This window comes from Ptychodera flava, chromosome 15, assembly GCF_041260155.1.
Source record: "Ptychodera flava strain L36383 chromosome 15, AS_Pfla_20210202, whole genome shotgun sequence".
NCBI classification, from domain to species: Eukaryota; Metazoa; Hemichordata; class Enteropneusta; family Ptychoderidae; genus Ptychodera; species Ptychodera flava.
This window is the reverse complement of record NC_091942.1, coordinates 14613798-14634460: the sequence shown is the minus strand read 5'-3', so window position 1 is coordinate 14634460 and position 20663 is coordinate 14613798. Positions and strand designations below refer to the sequence as shown.

Below are 20663 nucleotides of genomic sequence, written 5' to 3'. Positions count from 1 at the left end.
ACTTTATACGTCCAATACAAGGGTTCAATCAGGGTGAACACTTTTGAAAATCAATAACACCCCCTCCTCTGCGCTGTGTGAAAAAAATAACTTCACTTTGCAGTTTTCAACGTTCAGAAAAATTGCTGGATTTCACCCGCCAATCAACTGCGGCTGCGATTGCATTCTCTCGAAAACTTGCATATCAAACCGGCCACTGGCATGGCACTGAATAGCTTTAAAAGTCGCAGTCGTCGCTAGAGGGCGCATGTTTGTGATCAGAACCGGCTTCTAAAATTCTGCCGCATGTTGTTCCGTAGTTCTTGAGCGGAATAACATTTCATTTATATCTAAGGCCTAATTTATGTTGAACTATAACTATATGCCTTGCAGACACAGAGTATTCTGCACATTGCGCAATTTTATTGAGCGAAAATGAATGTCAGTCCAACTATCAGTATTAGTATTTGTCAACAACATCAGCCAACACATTACATGTCAGGCTGTTCATTAAAGCTGAAAAATACATTAGGCCTACTGAATGATTTCTTGAAGTCGAACACTACGTATTTGTGGATGATTTGGGTGTTGGACTAGAAACTGTACTATAAAGGCAGAACAGACCAACTGGAAAATACACTAAATGTTGCAGGCAATGAAGCTGTCGAATCTATAAATTACTTTTAATTTTTATATTGGCCCGCTGACATCATTCACGGTTCAAAGTGACATCCGCTAGGAGAGGGATCAAAGGCGACGAAAAATCAGTCGTCACGCACGCCTGACACATGAACTACCCTGTGTTTTACAAAAGCGCTTTGGGTTCATTGATGGTGTCTCCTTAGACTTGTCTCATGAGTCGTGGTTGAAGGACTTTGCTTAAAGTCTGTTTTCATCGCTCTCTGATGAGCTTCTGACGCAGACTTTAAATCTTTTACCGGAGTTCGATGACCAATGCATTGTCAAAATAGTCAATTGTGGAAAATCGTGACACTAGCAAAATAAAGAGACAGAAAGTTTTTGTTGTTGACTTTCTTGTTGTCAATGATATCAGCTCAGGGCAGTTTAAGGTAGCAAAAGTCCCCTGTTGTTTGCCATTGTCGATACGTATGGATTCTGATTTCGAAAACTGTCACGCGGTTTGATTGCAGATATTGTACATTGAGCCGTCGTCATTCAGAAAGTGCCAAGCGGAATCCTGATTAATGGCACATTGATGGTGGTGGTGTTCGGTTGCCATTCGCAGAAACAATCCAACAAGGTCGGCAGAAATGCGAATTGTCCCGGCGTTAGGGAATCTCACGCCGCAGTTACAGCACACAATTCACCCGCGATATTTGACTGTAAATCTTGTCAGAGTCTGCGGACAAACTCTCACTACTGCTTAACTTTGATCGTCTGGCTACCTCGCTGTTGGAATTGTGCCAAGCTAGCTAGACACCCGCTGTGCCCAGACAAGGGGCGACTTCAGCATATCACACGTTGAAGCCGTTGGAATATACAACGGGTGATCTGCAATCCAACAGGTAGGCACTCTGTATACCAGTTGTGTTTTTTGTGTCTCATGACAATTGTTGCTTTTTGCCTTCATAATCAAGCATTTCATATTTCAATTATAAATCATTGATTTATTCGGAGTGTCATAACGATGTAATGTGGGAATTTAACATCAAGGGTGTGAAATACCGGTGGCCAGCTAAACAGACGAAAAGTTTTACGCAAAGTACACCTTGACCCGAGAACTACTCAACTGTGAATTGCGCAGCTGACTTTCTTTGCTTCGGATATCTGATTACCTAAGGTTTGAGTTGAACAAAAAGGACGCAAGGTATTCCCGTGCCGCTCAACGATTCAAAAACAGAGCGTGAAAACAGCAACACCCTCATTGCTTTTATTTTGTAGCAGAGAATATATATCGCTTGCTTATTGCAGCACATACTGTAAAGGTGCCAACTACAAGACAAGACTTGTGAGAATTGACGTGACTGTAAGATTTCGGAAAAGGTATAAATTTATTATCAATTTGATGGTGTCATCGCCAAGTCGAACTTTTTTATCATCCTGCAATATCGTTGAATAATTACGGTGAAAGCGTGAAAGCTCGGAGAGATCTCAGTCGTGGGGGTAGCCTCAAAGAAATATTTTTATTTTGTCAATACATATTGCAATAATCTGCTGTCGTTTCCTTTTATGTACCATAGCGATATACTTTCACTGAAAGTTGCTAACGAAACATATCAGTCGCGTGAGAGAGACAGAGAGAGACAGAGAGAGAGGGGGGAGGGGGAGGGAGGGAGAGAGAGGGTTGTTAAACCCTCAATTAAACTATATACTACATGAATTCGTACTTGAAAAGTCTGCCTCGCGAATTTCCTACAAAACATGTACCTATACCGTATGGAAATGAGCCAAATAACGCAACCATATTTCGAAATTCGATGACAAATATCGAGGGACTTCGAACCAGAACATAGCACACGCCCTTTTGAATCATCAAACGGGTGGCAAGAAATTTGATCAAAAGATGGTAGATGATTTGCTTCTTTAGATACTTCGGGCTAGTTGATAAAAAGGGCGATTTCACTGAATCTGCGCGTCGAAATAGATAGATGGGGGAAGTGTGGCTGAACTGAAAGGGATCAACCCAACAGTGAACAACGAGCTGTGGCGGAGTGCACCCCCGGGGATGGGTTATTTTAGTTTCAAAATTCTACAATTCTTTGCTGGGCTTCAGCTTGTACAAGTCTTGCTCGTTTTGAAGCATGTGAAGGAAATTTATGTTTACGAAAAAAAGAACATTTCCTCATGGGATTAACATCGTCAGTGCCGCAACTGGTGCATTTTAGGTAAGTTCCTCCTTGTAATTGAAATGAATACGTGGTGATCCTAGATTTTTTCCATACGTATGGAAAAGAACAGTCGGCTTCCTTGCAAAAAAGTATTAGAGTAAATTTAAACTTTGATTGATACAGTTTTGTTGGGGACCACTTGGCTTGTAAGTTCTTACAAGAAGTAAGTGTACTGACCAAAACCGATGTAATCACATCTGTCTCCCTACTGTAGCAACAATCGAGGGTTGTTGTCAAGCTAATGTCCCGGTCAAACAATACGTGTGTTACGTTCTTGAAAAAGGCTTTTTATTTTTTCACGCGTATCCCCACGCAGAAACTATGAGTAATGAGGGCGTGCCTTTGTTTTGGTGCTTTGTCACCCACATGTCATCAGTAGAGAGTAAGTAAGTGAGAACGTAAGTAAGTAGTAAATAAGTAAAGTAAGTGGGAGAGTTGGTGAGTAAGTATATGTATATATGATATATGTGAGTGAATCAAGTTTAAAAGTATTAAGTTATAAAAAAACAAACAATTGAATACATACGAGGATATATAAATAAAGAATTGATCATCTGAGAAGTGACAACATTGAGAACTGTGGATGCCCAGTTGGATGCCCAGTTGACAAGTTTCCTCCGACATTTTCGCTTCTTTGATGACGTAACTCGGGTGTTATGCCAATGAAAAATAGAGTAGTATCTGAGATAAGCATATACACAAAGAATGCACAATCTGCAAGAGGGCGCTTGTCAAGAGCAGCAATCAAAGGTAGCCCCTTTGCAGCGTATGGTTTGAATTTAATCGATTATGGACCGAGATTGTTCCTATAACGAATGCTATGACGCAGAAATATACTACTAAAACCAGAAGATCCCATTTTATATAATAATTTGCTTGACTTGCAGAAACATAGGTCTAGATCTATAATAGATTGTCTTGAAAGTGTACGCGGTGTGAAAACTTATGAATACAAGAAATAATTCGATCTGTGAAGAAGGGCATCTCCTTGGCCCAACTTCATTTGATTAAGAACTTGGCTGTTACTTAGGCTGAACTTGTAAATTGTACTTCAACAATTCTAGCAATTAAGATCAATAGCGCAGTGACCATCTCGTGTCCCTGCATCATGTAATATCATGTAATATCTGACACACACACAAACACATATGTATGTGTGTATATATATATATATATATATATATATATATATATATATATATATATATATATATATATATATATATATATACATGTGAGATATATCATTATATCATTTAGTGAATTTAAACGGTTTAACTACTTTTGACTATATATATATATATATATATATATATATATATATATATATATATATATATATATTTATATGAGACATAGCATAAATCGCATTTGCGATGTTTTTAAGGTAATGCGAAACAGAAACTACACAGAAACTTGCAACTTTTGTTCAAACATTCCTGACGGGCTCTCTGAACCATTATCTTTAAATAATTAAGAATAAAATAAGGGCTCATCATGCAAAGATTGGGTTAAAGAAACAAATTTCCCAACAATTTACCGTTCTTGGAAATCGCAAGTGGCTGCGATTTTCATGAAAACCTTCATTCCATGACCTCGTTTTCAAAATGATTTCATGCCAAATTAGCAGACCAGTGATAAACAGACAAACGTTCAAAGTTTGGCGTCTAGAAAACTATCCCTGAAATGAAGTACATGTTACCCTTACGCATTTTCCAATAACCACATTCATATACCCACCAGTTTTGAATGATTCCCATATAGCAGCGAGCGCGAGCTCACCCAGGGGTCAAAAAACGAAAGTCGATCCATGATGCAGTGGCGACTCCGACAGTAATATAGCCTAATTTACATGATTTCTTGCTTTCAGTTAGCTTATAAATCCACATTTATCGTCTTTCCCTAAATAACATGAACCACCTGCCGTGCAAACAAAACGTGCCTAGAATGTAGTGAACATCTGACTTCAAGTTCTACTATCACAGTCGTCTCCACAAAACTTGCTTCGTCAGTCTGATTTAAACTCCTTAACTACAAAAATTTGTAGTCTGATTTAAACTCCTTAACTACCAAAATTTGCAGCATAATCCCTCATTTTTAATATTGATCCGAAGATCGTTGTAAGTTTCTTGAGTTTCCTCTAGGGGTGTTGAGAGTTTCTGGAGTTTTCCTCTAGCGACCTATAAGCAAACGTTTGAACTTCTATATTCGATGCGCGATGGCCAAACTCCCCATTCTGAGGCAAAATACATGCATATGGAATGTTACAGATATTCAGAATCTCAAAATATTTACGATTTCTTTCCTGGTCTACGGCTTGTGTGGGCTCAAGTAATGAAACTTTTTAAAAATTTTCACTGCCTTATTATTAACTTTAATTTCCCTAACAGTATAACACAGGGGTGCCGGCGATTTTGAATTTCACGAGTCGGTAATCTAAATGTTAGGTAATTTGTCTCCCTAGTGCCAAAATTTACACGGTGCTCCTGATTTTCATTTTTGATTTTGAAGGGGGATAGTTGAAAGTTTCTTGGAGAAAAGTTTTAGCGTAAGTATAAGTCTTTTAGTTTCGAGGCGCGTGGTATACCTTAATAGCTATCGACTGCAGTTTGCATCGTACATTCCAAACCCTGTTTGAAATAATATCATGTAGCTCAAAAATATTCATAGAAAATTGAGTCTATTAATAGTTCTTGATCGACGTCGCAAATCACTGTCACCTAAGTAAACTTTTAAAAAAACGAGAGAAATGACAGCGGTCAGTACCGCATTGCGGCTCCGTCACTACGACGCTTATATCAGTGGGAAAATGTTACAGTCTTTTCACGAAACACAGCATGATGTATTGGTGCCGGGGTCTTACTGAGTCCACAGTTTAGGAATTTTGTCAAGAAATAAGAAAGTCACTCAAACTGACCAGAATAAAAAACGCTTGACACTTAGATATGACTGCAGAATTCTTTTTAATCAGATGTTATCGACATATAACAACGACCATTACTTTTTTGCGTGACACTACATAAAAAGGGTAGTTCAGTTTGTGTCTGTTTCCAAGAAAAATACAATTTGGGTCTGACGAATACCGTTGACATTTACTCTGTTGACTCTGTTAGGGAGCAAGGGCAGAAGGAATTAAAATGAAAACCAATTAAATCAGCATACCATTACTTTATAAACTGTATAAATCGCCTGTACTTACATTTTTATGACTTCTACCATGGGTTGTCGACATATATGAAGAACCGCGTTTGCATGCAAAATCTGGTACTTCTAGTTGGTGATATTTACCATAGGGTGTGAAGACACATGGGACCGTCATGGAATATACATACGACTTGCGAGCAGTATATATACAAAATACATATAGGATACATATATATATATATATATATATATATATATATATATATATATAATATATATATATATATATATAAACATACTGTACATTCAATATTTTTGTGTTACGAGGTAAGAATGCACTGGACGATGCGATCACAGATTACTTTCTAATGATGAAAATATAAACAATCATATGAGCCGAAAAAGCCGGCCTGCATTATGCGGAACAAAATGACGCTAAAGTGCGGTGAAATGTTGAATCCGACGTTAATATCATCTTTTATTGGACTTTGACGCAGGCAAAAATTACATGAAAATTTGGATTTGCTCATTGATTGCCTATGTTTTAATTTCTTTCTTCGAGACCCGTCGTTTAAATTTGCTTGTAAGATATGAGTACTGCCGTTCGTAGGTTGTACGTATGTACAATCCATTTAAAGGGCCTGTAGTTGTAACTTTGGATGATTTCCCCCTTTTTTTGGTTTGTGTGTCAAGCGCAAATTCTTGTTCTAGTCCCCGAAGCATGTTGAAACATTTATACTATAGCTTGTCAACGCATATATAAGTCATGTGAAATACGCTGTTATTGTTTACATTTGAATTCTAGTCCGCACTCATCAACAAGACTGAGTTGACATGCTAAATAACGGGTATCGCAACATGGTTTAGGGAGTAGAACAAGAAACTGTGCAGTTGACATTAAAACAAAAATAGTGACAAAATTGTTAATAGTCACTGCCTCTGGCCCTCGGAAGACGAACATATACCCTCACAAAGGTGCAAAAAATTAACCAAAAGGTGATCAAGAATCTCATTATTTTTAAGTATAAAAAGACTTGTGTGACAGAAAGGTGCTCCATTTGCATGGCTGAACATTTTTGACGAATTTACCAGATATATGGTGATTTGGACAAAATGAAGAATAACCATTTGAGGCATAAATTCTGGTAACTTACCAGAAAAGTACCAGTTTCCCCTATATACATGGGTTTAGACCTGAAAGGGATAACAAGCGTTTAAGGTTACAATCGTCTCGAAATTGTTTGCTTTCCTTGATGGAACTTTCAGCCATATTCAAGTTCACATCAGAGGGTTATCCCGCAAAGTGTTGGTATCAGGGCAAAGTCTAAATGACAACCATTCGCCGTCTTATCTCTATGGGGGAAATATTAAAAGACAAGTGAATACTTCATTTGCTCCACGGATTTCAGAATGAATCTACACAAAACAGCTGATCGGCGAAGTATTTAAAAAATTTGAGAGTCACAAAAACTGTCCCCGCGGCGTATTCTCCGTTCAAGTGGCAACCAGAAAGGGGTTTGGTTTCGGAAAACAATATATTCAATATCGTCAATGAGCTGTGAATTAATGATTACGGAAATTTGTCTTGAAGAGTACTTCAGTCTTCAGTTAAACTGCCCCAAGTTTCATAGGGACGTGGGAAATGACCAACCTAGATAGGTGACTTGTGTACGTCTGTCCTGTCGCTCATTTGTTTTAAAAAATCCGCGCGCAGGTGGTTGGGGCGCTATTCAAGTTCACGCGTTATCTTTGTTTTCCGGAACTTTTTTTGGCGCCATCACTGCGATGTTGTGGCGGGAAAGAATTCCGCATACCAGTTATTTTTAATTAAAAGGTACACCAAAAGAGATTTAAAACTGTCGGATCATGCCATTACACGACCTTTAGCACTGCATGGCAATCAATTTCTACAAATCATCGCAATTTACAATGGAGTCAGCAATTGACGATAATTTATTCCTCCCGGTATATCAGCCGGCATCTCGGCTTCCACAGAAACTCGGCGCTCTTCAATCTTGTCTGAAAACCGGGAGTGGTTACAAAATGGAGTACTTAAAATTTTTTCTCAATCTGATGGTTCGCTGTTTAAAGTACGGGGCCGCATTGTTCTTCGATTGCTCTCCGTAGAATTTAGAGATTTTCAATGGGGCGGTGGAATGACAAATAGCGAATGAAAAATGTGCTTTATCTTTGCAAGGCTTCGCGTGAAAGGGGCGTACCTATCGGCATAGTATGGCGTGTGAAAAAATTCAACCTAGCCCTTAATCGGTATATATTTTTTCCCGTAAACAGGAAAACTAATAAAATGGCTGTGCGGATATTATCGACTCATATATAGTAATAGCACACAAAACACTCTTTACCTCCATCGCCATGGCGGTAAATAATTGCTGTAACGACATTATAGCGACATTGCATAGCAGATATTTGGTAGTGGGATTTGCTATGGCGTCCAGGTGTGACGTCACCCTGAACTTTCCTTTTGTGGTCGATTGTTTACTCTCTGGCAATGTGAACAGTTAGGTATTCGAAAGACACGCAATGGTGGCGTCTAGTACCTAAGTGGGGCGATTTTTAGGTCTAGTCATTTTGAGTGGATTTACCCGGGACGAGTTTTGTTAGAAGCCTGGAATTCTTGTCCCATCGACGTAAGCTGAGAGAGGGAACAAAACATCCTCATCCTCAAATCCTCGCTTTTTGTGAGGAGGGAGTTGAAACAAAATAGAGGCAATTTTCAGTTAAGCTATGTTAACTGATATTGCCATTTCGAACGAGGTTATCCCAAATTGCCCCCTTGTCGAACCACAATTTCCGTTGCCAACGGTGACAGCACTGATGTATGACAAAACGAAGTTTTTGCCATGTTTCGTTGAACAAGTAGTCTGATCAAGGGACGATCACCTTCGAAGGAGGGCCTTGTAGAGATGTGCGTGGTTGCCTCGTAACAACATGCATCACCATAGATCATGTAGATAGGAATGTGTTGCAAGCCATGTGGCATATCAGTTACGTGGAGAGAGAGAGAGAGAGAGAGAGAGAGAGAGAGAGAGAGAGAGAGAGAGAGAGAGTCCGATGGAATCAACGCTTTGATGAATTTGACAACAGTCCTGCAATCCATTCTTTTATAATGATTAGAAAGGGATTCAATAAGACACAAAAATGACTTCATGCTTGATGCTCCTTCCGTCGGAATTTGTGTTCTTCACTCATTGGCCCTGTGGGCTGTCGAGAAATAGAGACTCATACTCCATCAATGTTTTTGACACACCTTTCCACAGGGATCACCCTTAGGCTGCGTTCGCAAATTATGGTGGGGTGCTGGAGGAATCGCGACTGATAGATTTTTTAGACCTCCTTCCTCAATACCCTCAAAAAATTTAACCCCCCCTCTATATGATCAAAACTTTTCAAGTCCCCCCCCCCAAACTATCATATAGCCGCATATTTATTAGGGATGTACGCTCAAAAAAAAATAAAATTCTATTGCGCATGCTCTGCTCGCAGATGTCCGACACTACCTTTTTTGACGCACACATAAATATTCTATAGTGGTTATAGAAATGTTGTCAGCAGTTTGTAGAGCCGTATTCCTAAGACAAATTTTTAAATTGATTCATTTTTATATGTATTAGTGTTTCTTTCATATTAATCAGTCTTAGCCGGCTTGAGTTTATTTAAATCTTGCAGGGTCAATGGAACCCGCTGAACAGCACCCAAAATGACGATCATGAGAGAGTATGCAAATTGTAAATTCCTGTGTGCGGCCTAGATGCCACTTGTTAAACTTTTAAAAAATAACAATTCTTGGAAGTTTAAATATTCCATCAAATAAAACTTTCAATCTCTGAAATTTTCGGTGTAATAATGGCAAATTTGGTGAAAAATAAAAAAATTAATTTATTCACATTTTTTTCTCCAATTAGAATCTTCACTGTTCAAAGTTTTACTTTTTTATCGTACAATGAGAATGTGAACATTTCATTCATGCATGAACTTGAAATGGATAGTTTTATTTATTGATTGTAAGTGATTTTCGTGAAAAAAAAAAACATTGACTTTTCATTGGACGTTTGTAGAAAATCAATCATGGTGACCCAATCTTGTTTTGTTAATATTTGATTATTCTAATATATTAGAATTAAAAAATCCCTCATGCAAAAGCATAAAAATAGCTACAATTTTTTTTATAATACACCCTTAAGCAAACAATATTACAGGCATAAAAATGTGAAACTTTTCAGTATGTTTGCTTTTTGTATTAACTCTAATCTCTCGTTTTACATCTTATCATGTTGAAATATTCAGTATTCAGCCTATCAACACAATCTACATATGTGTTATGTACACTTACATTGCTGTCAGTTTCATTTCATATACCCCCCACATCGAAATGTCAATATACCATAAGACTGCTGGGTTAATACTCAGGCTGTGTGAATAAGTTTAACGCATTTCTACGTGATTTTAAAAAATGAACTACGAAAAACTGATGTTGATGCACAATACAATGTTGAAAAAAGCCAAAGTTTAACATACCTACAGTACCGATCATTCACATCTTGGTTGCACTCTTTGGACAATGTATTGATTGTAAAATGACAAATACAGGTAGACATATAGGAATAGAAGTAAACTGTACCATTTCATTCAAGGAGATGCACTTTTTTGTTTACAGTAGTCAATACTAAATTGTTAAAAGTGAAACACCTATTGTCCCTTTTGGCCATTGTAAACTGTCAAGTCTTCCGGTCTTCCTTGTGTTGCTCTCCAGCCTGATCAGATGCCGCCAACTGGTAAATTTCGTCAATTTTTACAAAATTATCACAAAACATATTTCAGAAGCTGATGTTATTATGATGATTTTATTATATTTTTGACCTTGACCTTTAAAGTATTGGAGGGGAAAGTAGAGCTGTTCATTACTCTTCCCCCACTGGCATATGCCGAAAATATGCCCTCCCACTGAATTATGATGTCCACTGCCCTCCAGTATCTATGGTCTGCCTACTTTCCACAGCAGTACAAGTCCCCACAGCCCTCTCCCCTCTCCCCTCTCCCCTCCACTGGAAGTTTCCCATTGCCCACTTGATGTACATATTCTCACATGTTCATTTCATTTTGCAACTATTTATCAGTCACCCAGGGTATGTTCGTTCGTTACATGCATGATGAACTGTACAGACTGCAGAGACTGTTATAATTATCATTTCAACCTTTGGATATTGCTCCCTTCTAAAGTTAGTCGCATGATCTTCCCTGAACTTCTATCAACCACGACATGCCCCCCTCCCCTACCTGTTTTCCGGTTCCAACCGCCAGAAATTTTCTTCCCGCCATTGTACATAGAGACCTTTTCTCCCCGCTCGCTGATTAGTTTATAAATTTGCCCGCCCGCTGAAAAACTGCGCGGCAGGAACACCTTTTTGCACGAGCAGCTTCGTCAACTTTGCGGCACCTGCCCGATCATTGCAATGTTTATCAACTACATCAGAGTCAGAGCCGTCTGTCACAGTTTATTTATTTATTTATTATTTATTTATTTAATCAAATTAAATAATAAACAGTGACAGTGACTCCTGCCAGTTTGCAGTTGCAGGGCAGTAGCTGTATTAACTTTGATAATTTTGACAATATTTTTATTCAATTTATACAACTGCGTTCTTGTCCTTCTCTCTACAGCATGTTGAACTGTCCAGTATTCAGCTTGCCAACATGGTATGTGTATGGGTTCTATTAATGTGTATCGTTGACAAATTACTTTCAGCCTGGACTCTATTATTCATTTATCACCAATAGTGTGTACGTATACAGGCTTTGTTGACAAACTGAATACTGTGTGTTTCAGCATGCTGTAGGGAGACAGCAAGAAACTGCTTTTGATACATTGTATAAAAATGTCGAAAAAATTATTAACAGTTGCCGCCTCTGCCACGTTAAGAGGCCTCTTTTGTTGTTTTTTTAATGGCATTCATACATTTTCATATTTTTCAAAGTAAAAGTCATGAAATGCGATAAAATGATTCTTGTTCGATTATTACGAACATTAGCACCATTGGATGGCAAAAAAATGTTATTCATTTTTCATTGAATTACCTACCAAACTATGGTATCTGAAAGTGTTAAAACTAATAGGGAACCAAACTATTTTCAGCCCCCTCCCCTTATACGCATAGCATACCTTTCAAGTCCTCAGTCTACCGCCCCAAGAATTTTCACCCCCATGATGTCCTCCATGGCCCCCACCAGTGTTTGTGAACGCAGCCTTGTATTCAGCAGTGACTGCTTGACACCCTCTTCTTCGTAGGAAAGGACTGTATAGTGACTCTGCCTAGTACGTAGGATAGTCTTCTTATCCTTTCTTTGAAGTAGCGTATTTTCCCTATCTTCATGGGGACGGGAGGGAGACTTTTTAATTATCCACCTGATTTAGACCCCTTTGTGCTCAAAAGAGAGGTCGGCATACTTTGCTTGCAACTTTTAAATCTTTACTTTTAAATGGTGTCCGGTATGTGAGAGAAAATTAGAGTGTTTCCAACATAAAAGCCGCGATCTAAAACAGCGGGATTCACAGGAAGGCGAAAAAAGAGTGAAAATGCAAAAGAAATAAAACTTGCAAAGAAAATCTAACTCGTGTACAAATGGTAAACAACTTTAAGAATCTAGTTGTTGGGACTTCGTTTCCGTTCTTTGCGTTTTGGAGGGTCTATATATAGTGAGTTACAGCATTGCGTCACATTTCATCCTCTCCTCGTCCGATAGATGAAAATTACCAGGGTTGTGGACACGAGCATTCATTCACCCCTTGTCTCTATTGTTTTCAAAATCCAGAATTTTGCCTTCCAGTTTAAGGATGAGAAGTGATTTGTGTTATATCCCAGATTGTTTTGATTGCCTCACTTTAACCTATCTCCCTGGTAATATATTCAGTCACGTCAACAACTTAGGCCACGGTCTCTCCGTAAACTGTGCGAAGCCCGGGTGCGAAGGCCTATATTACAGGGAGGGCAGATAAATATTTTGCTCGCGAACGAGGTCGCACCTGAATGAACCACTTGACCATTTAATAGATATCAATGATTGATACAATGGAGGTCGTATTAAATTGATTTATGAGTTCAGTCGTCAAATTCTGCTCAGTTTAGGCACTCACCACCGTACCATTGCACTAAATACGGGGACATTGCGACTTATATCTCACTACATTACATTTGGTATCGTGACGAAGGTTTTATATACCAAACAATGACAACTGAACCACCCGTGCAACAAAACGTGCGATGGCTATACCAACGTATTCCAAGAATAAGTCAACCATTTGTAAACCTTTTAATCTTATCGATATTAAAAACGCACCGCAGTCACCAATACGGGTATTCTGCAACCACCTGTTATGGAGGTAAGGTCATTTCGGTCATATTTTCAGGCCGTGAAATACTTTCCTCAAAGTGGGCGCGTTGTCGCAGTAACTCGGGCAGAGGGTCAAGCGACGTTTTGTTTTTCTCGTTCACTGGTGCCAGTGACCGTGACTTGTAGAAAGCACGTAACGCAATTGCCATCCACAGAACCGAAGCAAAGTCAACAGCACAACGTCGGGAGGCTTCGGCCGTCATCCTCGCACTTCCTTCATTTTCTCTGAAATGGCCGGCCTGGCTTGGTCGAGTCTCTGATGCCGTCGACCTGTATGTCAAGGTGATATCATAAAAATATCAAAAAGGTATAGCGTGGACGATAGTCTGCACGCAGAGGATCGGAAGAATGTGACAGGGGACCATCAAAAATTCGGTGATGATCGTTGGCGGCAATAATGGTTGATGTTTAACGTGCGATGTTTTAACTTTAAGTGGATCACACATCTACTTAACCGATTTCGCAGGCTGAATTCTCAATCGACTGTTCTCCTACACAGAACATTTCAAAACTTGCATGAAGGTGTGACATTTTTTTTTTCGCCTTTTTCGTTTTGAGAGATTTTACAAAAACTTTCAGCTTTTAAAAATCCTAAGTCGGTTGTAACTGTTGTCGGTAACTCATAATACGCAATCACCCGGTGTCTCAACGATTTTGTCGAAAATCATATAACATATGCTGAATTAAATAACCACACCGAGTTCAACATCATGGGCAAAAGGAAATAAATTAAATTTGGCGATATTTGTTTCTTATTTGATTAAAATCGCACCGTTATATTGCGATAGGTTGCTGATAAAAAGTGTTTTGATTATCGCGGTAAAACCACAACGCGATTACAAATTTGTTATTAAAACAGAACGAACTTACCAGTAAAATTAAAATTACATCTGAAAGAAAGAGTTATTTATCGGGATATATATGTTAAGACTCAGAACATCCTCAATATACAATTGATGCCTAGAGATAACATGGACTGCAATATTTTTTGACAGACCACTGACGAAGTAATACATCCACGTATTTGTTCATGAGTATTTTTTCATGTTTGATAGACCTCCGAATCAGGCAACTCGTCACATCAGTTTTTTGTGTTAGTTTTTTGTCTGTTTTGTGTGTGTTTTTCATAAAGGTAGGTCTAATGTAATGAAATAGACACACCTTGCAGGGGAAGCTAATCAGATAAAAGATCAACACTTAATCTAATGCAAATTAAACTCCAAAAAAAGTTGTTTGACCCCTTCACGATGAAGGCTGAAGGTCATAGTGACGACTGTGGGAGTAGCTCAGGTCTACTTTTAGATTTTTAGATGCAGTGAATCACAGTGTGTGCACTCGATTCTCCACAAAAGACAGCCTTGACAAAGCACTTCGGAATCACAAGGGGTAATTCCTTTGACTGGTAGCACTGAAAAGCAGGTCACTGGAGCGACCATTTTGCTTTTGACTTGTAAAGTTTGTCAAACAACACGCGAACTTCAAGAAGTGTCTCAAACCAAAAGCCAAGCCCCGTATTATTTTCCAGTCTTTTTTCTTCTCTCCCTCACAGTGTCTTATAAGCATCCGCATGCGCTCCAAATTGCGCGGTACCTTAATGCCGTTTTAATTCAGTATTTTCATTAAAACAGTCACCGTACTAATCCCTCGAAAGCTTAAAAAGATTTTAGGCCACTGCTGGCGCCGTGTGGACGTAGCGAAAATGCCAGCCTTTTATGAAGAACAGGACGTCATACCCTGTACGTATACTGCAGTCTTCTGGTTTTATAGGGCAATTTCACCACAAAAGTTAATGTATGGGCATCTATAGTTTTTAAAGATCTGATGATGTTCATTATAGTTGGTAATACTTTAAGTGAGGGGGATGCCAGTAACTTTATGTGCTATTGTTGCTAAAGAAAGGTGATCATTCTCCGAGTTCGATATAGTCAAGTCATATTTCATGATACAGTCAGTACTTTGATGGGACTTCCTTTAGTATCGGTCCAATTAAACGGCACCTAATAGACCCGTGCGACCAAGCGTGAAAGGGCCGGCGTTTTTCTGACAAAACTTTCACACACATAAATGCGCGTGTGTGCCAGATAGATTGTCTTGTTTATTACAAAGCGGGCAGAGAACATTTCATTAACTTCCCATTCATGAAGTACTGCGAATGTAAGTCCATCCCTTTAATCATTGTATTACAAAGCCTCTTTCGATTTAGCTTCACTGATGCAGCAAATGTTCTCAAAAACTGACAGGAAGGATGCGAGTTCATATCGGTCCAAGTCCATTAAAAACGCCGTACAGCACTTACGCCGGTCGAATGTTCCGTAGAAAATTCAGGAGGGTAGGTTTCAAATGATACGCATTTAATTTTTACATTTGCTTGTCCAGTCTCAGTATAACCCGGTTTGTCTTGAGCGTCAGTTGCGTGCCGTCAAACTGCTTTGAGTGCTGTAATTTTTCCCGCCAAAACTTCAGTACAACATTTTTATAAATTTGTCTGTAATTTTTCATAATTTTGGACCAAGAGAATAGTACATTTCGTTGGCTACAGTTTTTTATAATAGTTTTGTGGTAAAACTCTGAAAAAACTGACTTGGCAATGGGTATATATTATAAAGGCGACAAGTGACTTGGCGCTGAAAGGGTTAAATGGCGTCTGGACAGGACAAAAATCAACAGCTGCTGGTCATTCACCGGCAACTATAGCGACAAATTGTCTGTTGAACCAGAAACGCTGTAACGTTGCGAAGGCGTGTAAACAGTCATACGATAAAGTTTTACATGATAAATTCGATCTAAAAACAAGCCCGCAGAAAGGCTCACATTAAAATACTTAAAATCACATAACCGATCAGATAACTTTTACGGACCGCTTTTCGATGTTTAAAGAACGTCCCATTGCTTTGTTTTCTATTAGCCCTGATGAGAATACTAGCAACTTTACTGTCATCAAGAATAAATATAGTCCTCCCCGAGACGTAAACAAAAGAGTTGGTTGTGGAAACTGGTATCTAAATAAACACCACGGTTAGATTCATTCATCTGATGTTTGGCGGTTATCCATACGACAAATATAGATATTTTTTGACAACATGTTGGCACCTTTGCCTGGATTATGGAAATAAAAATCTGACAAAGTGCTAATCCCTGCGCAATTTCAAAAACGGAATACGCAGTTTTAATTTCTTTGGTCTAGCCAACGAATGGCTATCGTAATACTTAAAGTTCAAGGGAAATTTAGTCAAACATGACTTTCAAATTCAACACAATCGACGTAAAAATATTGTCGGGTCATTATGATGTTTCCTATGTGTGACTAAATTTACAATCCTCTTTCTCACTTATTGTGAAACAAAGCCTGCAAAATAACCATTTCATGACTGGCAGTCATATATCCGTCGTTGGCCTCGACAAATTTGCGTTAAATTAGGATTTCTGTCCAAGAGCCATTGTAGATTTTTGCACATTTAATGGCGTTTTACTTAGACAATTATGCATTTTATTGTTTAATTGTGTTCGATGGCAAAAGTGCCTGAAAACACCGCCGTAGGAGGTCATTGAAGTCGGCATGATCCGCGCATGCTCGAGGAGTCCACCAAGTTAAAAACACTCATTCCGAAAATAAATATGAAAACAATGCATTCATGGACATTTGTTATTTAGTTGGTGAGCGTCAGGATAAGGGCCGTGAACCCGCAAAAGACAGTCATATGGTATGTTTGACATCTTCCCCACCGAGGTGCATCTCTTCATCATCGGGTGTCTGTCTCTTCATCTTTGGGTGTTCATCTCTGCACCCACTGGGTATACATCGCTACACCACCAGGATTTGTCTCTTCATCATCGGGATCTAAACTCCTCACCATCATGTGTGGATCTCTCCTGTACCCTGCGCATGGTTTTTGTCACTTCACCATCGAAGTGTCTCTCTCCGCCGGCGGATGTGTGTTTCTTAGTATCCATGCGAAGGTTCGCCGGACGAATAAAACCGTTATCTCCATGTCATATATAATTTTCATGATATATTGGAGAGAGCAGTGCTTCCTGTGAAGGAGAAAACGGTCAACCAGTGCAAAGGTCAAGACATCTTAAATCCATCATACTTGGACATTCGTTTTGCTAACCCAGGCCCCAGGCAACAATACCCATCTCAGTGTGTTATTCAAGAGGCACGTGTGACTCAGAGAGGCTTTTGTTACTGGACTCCATGCACAACAAGTTTGACGTCGGACAAGGACCTATTGGGCAGATGTTCACCCAGTGAGGTCGAAGCCCTTGAAAAGTCTTGTCAAGGTCATATAAATATCGTTGTAGCCCTCGCCATTGAAATCCCGACGTGGTCAAGTTTACTCATTGTGTGTTTAGTACCTGATTATGATCGTTTCTTTTGTAGCTCAATGAAACAAAACGAGCATTTAGGAGCGTTGATGTCAAATGTTTTGATTCACTACGTAAAGTGTGCCCAAACCTTTATCATGTTTGTGGTTTTAGCCGTAGGAGTGGAACAAACATTAGTTATGTAGCGTGATGTAACGGCATCCTTGTGTCTTCCGTACAGTTTCATCGATTATGGGACAATTCTTTTATTTAATCTAAATCTCTCTACGTTGAGTTAATCATGCCGTGAAGATAGCTGAATAAGCTTGCAATATAACAACCTCTTTCCATCGGCCACATTTCGGTTGACAATACAACACCAAATCAAGTCTTGCGTCACATCAGAATGGCTGGACGCGTTTGATATTACTTTCAAATTGATTTTTTATTCACAACCCCTGTTTTTCAACATCCTGTCCAATTGACTCGTTACCAGACATTGCAATACACTACATATCTGCCATGTGCTGGGCAAGAATCTCCACCGTGGGAGTTGTACCAGTTGTACCAGTTATATTTATCATGATTCATCTGGTGACGAAAGGCTCTCAGACTGTGTTAAGGCAGTACACGCCTCAAAATTTGAAGACTTAAACTTTTATTCAAACTTTTCCTTTCGAAATCGAGAATAAAAATCAAGGGTTAACATGCAAAATTTTGTGTACGAAGGAAACAAAACGCCCCATATCTACCGAAACCTGGAATTCAAAATGGCCACCATCGCTGAGTTACATGTAACTCTATTAAATTTTCGATTTCACAAGAGTAAGCCGGTGAAAATTTTAGTCACTCCATCACATGAGCTTCAAAATGAGTCCCTACAAGCGGTAGACCAAAAAATTACTGTAAAATTTTTAGAGTCCGAATGTCTGTCCTCGCGACGCAGTATACCATTTATCTAGCTTGGCAGAGCCATGATGTAAAATGGTAATTCTATACAAACGGGAATAGTGTCCTACCCAACTCTGGCTACAAATAAAAACAAACTGCGTCATCGCACCGCCGAATAGATGATCCTTTAATGAAACAACCGGTTTAAAATCTACATTCGAGATTTTCATGAACAATTCTCGACTCTTAAATCACGTTTTGTGTAGCATTTAAAAGAATCATTTAACTTGCTATAAACACAGACTATATCTCCTTTCCCCTCCGTTATTTATCACAGTCGGTCTCGAAATAGCCTTAACACGTATCTAAAATACACATCGTTTGGAGTCCAATGAAAGTGGCATTTTGAAGCCGATAGCTTTATCCTACGAATGACCAATGACCTAAGAAAATCAAGATTTAAAAAACACGAAAGCGTGTATACTATAAACCAGAATGTACCCGGGTATGTTCATTGAACTTTTCTGAAAAGAAAGCCTAGAATATTTATGTAACTGACAAGTTGTTCTTGCATGAAACGTTTGACGACGAACCATGAATCGGTCGATTACTGTTTTTCTCAAAAGATGTAATTAAAGATATTCTTTATCGGTGGTAAACGATGCCAAATAAATCTCGAATAAAACAGGACAGTGTTTTATGAGTGTCCAAGAGCTAACGCAATAAACGTTGCTATTTTGACGAAGAAACTTTACAGAGGTTTCTAAACAAGAGATCCAGCGTTGCTCCATTTTTGTGTTTGAACACTTGCACCGTTCTCTATCCCTTGACAACAACCTTCCGATTAAGGTAGAACGCGCCTCGGGGACAGACATTCGGGCTCCCAAACTTTTACAATTATTTTCTGATCTACCACTTATGGGTTCGTTTTAAAGCTCTTGCTAAAAGAACACTTTCCACCGTCTTAGTTTTTCGAAAATCGAAAATTCTATTATTTCCCCCATAGAGTTAACCATAACACAGGGATGACCGCCATTTTGAATTTCAAATATCGGGAAATCTTAGGTAGTTTGTCTCTTTAGTACCAAATTTTTCACGGTGACCCCTGACTTTTATTCTTGCTTTGGTAGGAGAATGTTTGAAAGATTCTTTGAGGAAAGTTTGAGTAAAAGTTTAAGTCTTTCATTTTCGAGGCGCATACTACCTTAACGTTCTCTACCATTTCACAAATGAAACGGTGAAACCTGCGTGCAAGTAAAGGACTTTTTATGCGGAGTCTTTTAATGGCCACAACGAATTTTTTGAAAAGGAATCAACGGCTGATTCTGTTTTGCACTGTCAGTTTTATTATAATCCTTACTTCTTTGTAAATTTACTAAACAACGAGTTACAGCATGCTGATGACGATAAAATGACAATGAAAATGTTAGCTGCTCGAGGGGAGGTCTATGTGAGGTGTAAATCCTGCCTTGGGGAGGATCTTTACTGCACGATATGACCAATATTTCCGGGCCTGTGTGCCATCCGGATGACAAATCCCAGTTTGTAGTCGAAGATTTGTTTTGAGATACATATTTTAAGGCAGAATTCGCCTAGAGCATAGAAATTCGGAATCTCAAACTAATACAAAAAATTTTAGCCTACCATTTGTGGGGGCTCATTATGATACTCATGGAGTAAATACAGCAGTCATAGGCTTATTTTTTGAAAAAAAAAATCGAAATTTAATTTGTTAATATAGAGTTAACTCAGGGATGGCGGCCATTTTGAAATTTAATTGTCAGTTATAAAAATTGGGTAATTTGTTTGTCTCTAGTACCAAATTTGTACGGTAACCCCTTATTTTTATTTTGAATTGTTGAAGTTTCACGGAAAGTTTGAGCGAAAGTTTAATCTTTTAGTTTCGAGGCGCCCACTGCAACACTCGATGATGCCACAGTTCGGGGGTTTCAATGAATCTACCACACAAACGGTGTCGCACTGAACATACAGCGCAACTCGTTTCGAAGTCCCATACAAGTATCTTACTGTAAAGTTTAGTGACTTGGTTTTTACACCCAAACTTGCTACGTGTAGCGGACCACGTGC

The 20663-nt window shown here is 38.9% G+C and overlaps 1 protein-coding gene across 1 annotated transcript in view; it reads left to right on the top strand.

Moving 5' to 3' along the window:
• The first annotated feature begins 1007 nt into the window (after positions 1 to 1007).
• Positions 1008 to 20663, top strand: part of LOC139151268 (polycystin-1-like) — a 113502-nt gene continuing 93846 nt past the window's right edge. Inside the window, exon 1 of the mRNA XM_070723935.1 lies at positions 1008 to 1505. The gene's annotated coding sequence lies outside the window, so the exon portion shown is untranslated. The remainder of the gene's footprint in view (positions 1506 to 20663) is intronic.